We start from the raw sequence: 4,024 nt of genomic DNA, 5'->3' as shown, positions 1-4,024 counted from the left end.
TAATGTGAAGTTCATTGTATCTAGTGAATGCTTTATAAGGAAAATATGTGAATTGCTTTGAATCTTGCATCCCATAGTGTAGTCTACAACTGGCAAGGTAGCTTTTAAGGACTCCAGTGGTAGCCTTGCCCTTTTAAAAAAAAAGTATAGTCCATTTGCCCAGGGTTCAGGAAAAGACGGGTTAGAACTTGTTCAACTTCGGGAAAATCCTTCTTAAATTTTTATGAGAAGGAAATAAAACCCTTTCAAATTTTACAAGTTTTAGTTATATTTTCTAAGTTCACATGGAAAATATCATCTCAAAAATAGCAATTTCCTTCTCATTTAGTGGTGAAAAGGATTTAGTTCCTTTTCCCTAAAATTGTTTTCCGGAACCCTGCATTTGCCCATTCAGCATCACAAATTTAATGTTTAGGAAGGTTCCAAAGGGCCTTATTCCTTCTTTAGGGAGGGTAGTGAAATATGATTCCATGAGGGTAGATCAGTTGATGAACTCTCTACCGCCTGATGAAAACCCTCTACGTCCCTGATAAATCTCTCTCTCTCTCTCTCTCTCTCTCTCTCTCTCTCTCTCTCTCGATTACACGCACACGCACGCAACTTAAGACCATTTCTGGGACAAACAAACTATCACACAATAAACTCCTGCTCCATAAAATCAACGAAATAGATAACAATATGCAGTCTGTCTGGCAAGAGGCTACGACAATAGCAATCACCGTTTTTTTTTTTTTTTTGGCTTCGCACCACAAGAATGTGAAGTTATTTGGCCTCACGAGGCATGGGCGCGTTATCAGAATTATCGCACGCTACACAAGAGCGGCATAGGTGTCGGCAGAGCCTCTCCAGCGTGAAGGCGTCAATGTCCGGCAACCGCATTCCGTCCATGTCGTTAACCCCGGCCTCCTTGAAATTACCTTCTGCAAGCCAATTAAGTGCTTTGTTAATCTCGTTGCAGCATAATTCCATAACAAGGAAACATGCAGATTATATTGATTATACCAGACAAAACAAGCAGCAGCTCGGATATGAAAGTAGTGAACACCATGGCTTCTGTCGTGTCAATCACAAACTCAAAGCCCTCAGCACTAATGAGCTTAAGGGCATTTTTCTTCTCCATGGTGTGATAAGAAAGAAGGAAAGAGAATAACAAGCTCTAAGAGTAAGAACAAGAAGAATTCTGTTGGAAAGAAGAAGGTGGTGCAGCCTTAAATAGCATCCTAAGGGCTCTAATATACACCTCCCCTCTCCTTAATATACAAATACATTAAAACTTTACCTCCTTTTTCTCCTCTCTCTCGCTTTTCCTTTACTATATACTCTAATATATGTGGCCATTTGCAATAATCAACCCATGTCTTTATGTACAAAGCTCCAATGAACTCATTTTTTTCCTCATCACAAGATTTCTTCTTTTTTAGTGATTAAGTTATCAAAGATCTAAACAAGCGTCCCCATGTACAAATTAAATGTCTTGATGGGGGTACCCTTAAGGAATCGGATCATCTACAACCTCTTTCATGTTTTGGTTCTTTTAGCTGTCTTCTTCTTGACTTTAACTGGACCAAAGCTTAAATGATAACAATTCTAAAAAGAAAAAGTTCTATATTAATGTTCATTTTCAATAATATTTCATCTAGAAAGATTTCAAAGCTCTATTACATGTATACCTACATTTTTGAAAGCAATTTTAAAACCTTCTTTCAGCATTTCAGCATGTGCTTGGATCCCTAGATATATATATTGTACATAAAAAGTCTATCCTTTTGAAGACTTTTTAATTGGTCTTTTTTGGAACAAGGACTTTGTAAAGTGATGTGCCTATCCTTGATTTTGACATTTACACTTTGTGCCATGTGATATGAAATTCATCTATCATAGAAATCATGGCCGTAAAATATATTCTCTCTAAAACATAATGCATTTATACCCTAAAGAAGAAATGATGATTTTGCATGTGCAAAGTACACAATTTTTTATCATCTCAAAAGCAATATGTAAAAACAAGAAGGAAAACAAATACAGCCTCAAAGTTCTTAGGGTAAGCATCATGATGTGAGTCATATACATGTTTATGTACATTGTCATGTTGTATGATATATTTTTTAATGCATGATAACATTTAAGCATTACAATTGTTTGTAAGATTATGCATGTGGTAATGTTTTTCCATTTCAAGGCTAGGGTTCCACCTTTTGCACTTGTGTGTGTGTGGGGGGGCATGCATGCATGTGGTAATGTGTTTCCCCTTCAAGCCTAGGGTTCCATTTTTTTTAATGTATGTGTGTGTGTGTGTGTGTGTGTGTGTGTGTGTGGTGTGTGTGTGTGTGTGTGTGAGAGAGAGAGAGAGAGAGAGAGAGAGAGAGAAAGAGAGAGAGAGAGAGATTACTGAGCAACTTGGATCAAGCACATCATTATACACAAAGGATTTGGTTGAAGGGATATTGAATTTAGCTAGCATGGTTGAATTTTCACTTCATTTTCATGAATTTAACTCCTAAAAACACTTAATAGTGTACTTTCCATGTTTTCTATCTATGTAGGCTTAAAAAGCATATGAAGGATTCATATTGTGATTCATGAAGCAAAGGATTTCTGGCAAAGACAAACATTGACATTGAGTGTCAATACAAATAACAATAAAAATACAACATTTTGATGACTATTTTAATGGCATATACAACACACATGAAACGTATGTAATACACAAACAAGATCAATATACATGCATTATATTAATTCAATGATTTCACCAAGTACAATGTTTTTTCTAGGCATTAAACCTTATCTTTAAATAACTCATTCAAATATCCTAAAGCAATGATACATGGCACATTGACATCACTACTTACTACACACACATAAGAGTCGAGTCATAAGAGATTGTTCACACACACATAAGAATCTAGTCTTAAGAGACTGTTGACACACACATTCACATATACACTCAATAAGAGAGTGTTCCTATAAGTGACAATCTACATCGGTTTACCAAGATAAATCTCCCCTCAATCCAAATAGGGATCGACATGGAAGGAGCATTACTGTCACATGCTAGGCCTCAAAGCTATGTAGACAGTTCTGGGTGAGACCTAGCAAGAGAGGCCAAGGCAGCTACTACAGGTAGGTGAGCAAGCCAAGCTGTGGTGCTATAGAGGCACCGATTGGCTACCCAATCCATGAGTAATTTGGTGTGCACATACTAGTGCAAGGGCACATACAAGTACACATGTGTTGATGTCTATGAGTGGGTTAGATCAACATTAAACCATAGTTGTTACTGCTTACTCAGAATAGGTTGTTGCTCTCTCATCTATTAACCCTAAACCAATCCTACACTAATGTCTTCTTGGGATTATGGTAATGCAGTCTCACAGCAAGCTTTGGAAGATCATACATCTTCATGATGATCATGGTGGTGGAGAGAAAGTAAGAGAGAGGTAAGGTTAGTGTGAAACAATGCTTAAGAGAGATTGTTGAATGACTAAGACAGATTTCAAATGCTTAAGAGAGATGGTTGAATGACTAAGACATATTTCAAATGCTTAACAATGCTTAAGAGAGATAGTTGAATGACTAAGATAGATTTCAAATTTCATTATATTGATTCAATGAACTCACCAAGTGCAATGCTTTTATAGGCATTAAGCCTTATTATTTGACTCATTCAAATACTCTAAAGTAATGACATATGGCACACTTTGTGACATCACTACTTGTTACCCACACATAAGAATCTAACCTCAAAAGAGGATGTTCACACAAATTTACATATACACTCAATAAGAGAGTGTTCACACAAAAGACTTGGTCAAGTTCAATATGCTTAGAATTATCTATATTAACCTATATTGAATGTATGGTGCCAAAATTCACTTAAATTCATTATAAAAAGCTATATCAAATTTTTTAAAATGTATATTAACCTATATACGATAGTGCCAACAATGAAGAAATGCACATAATACCACGATTAATACATATGCAATACAATCATTTTTTATGTAACACAAGACTTAAATTG

The 4,024-nt window shown here is 36.0% G+C and overlaps 1 long non-coding RNA gene across 1 annotated transcript; it reads right to left on the bottom strand.

Moving 5' to 3' along the window:
* Window positions 1–634: 634 nt before the first annotated feature.
* Window positions 635–1,179, bottom strand: LOC147639255 (uncharacterized). Its single transcript, XR_015263456.1, has 2 exons — window positions 1,003–1,179; window positions 635–920 (listed from the first exon to the last, which is right to left on the bottom strand). It is a non-coding gene; the product is annotated as an uncharacterized LOC147639255 (long non-coding RNA).
* Between the last annotated feature and the right edge of the window lie 2,845 nt (window positions 1,180–4,024).

The sequence above is a fragment of the Cibotium barometz genome, chromosome 4 (genome assembly GCF_041138505.1).
Source record: "Cibotium barometz isolate CiBa-2024 chromosome 4, ASM4113850v1, whole genome shotgun sequence".
NCBI classification, from domain to species: domain Eukaryota; kingdom Viridiplantae; phylum Streptophyta; class Polypodiopsida; order Cyatheales; family Cibotiaceae; genus Cibotium; species Cibotium barometz.
The sequence above is the reverse complement of the archived record's forward strand: the minus strand, read 5'-3'. Positions and strand labels throughout refer to the sequence as shown.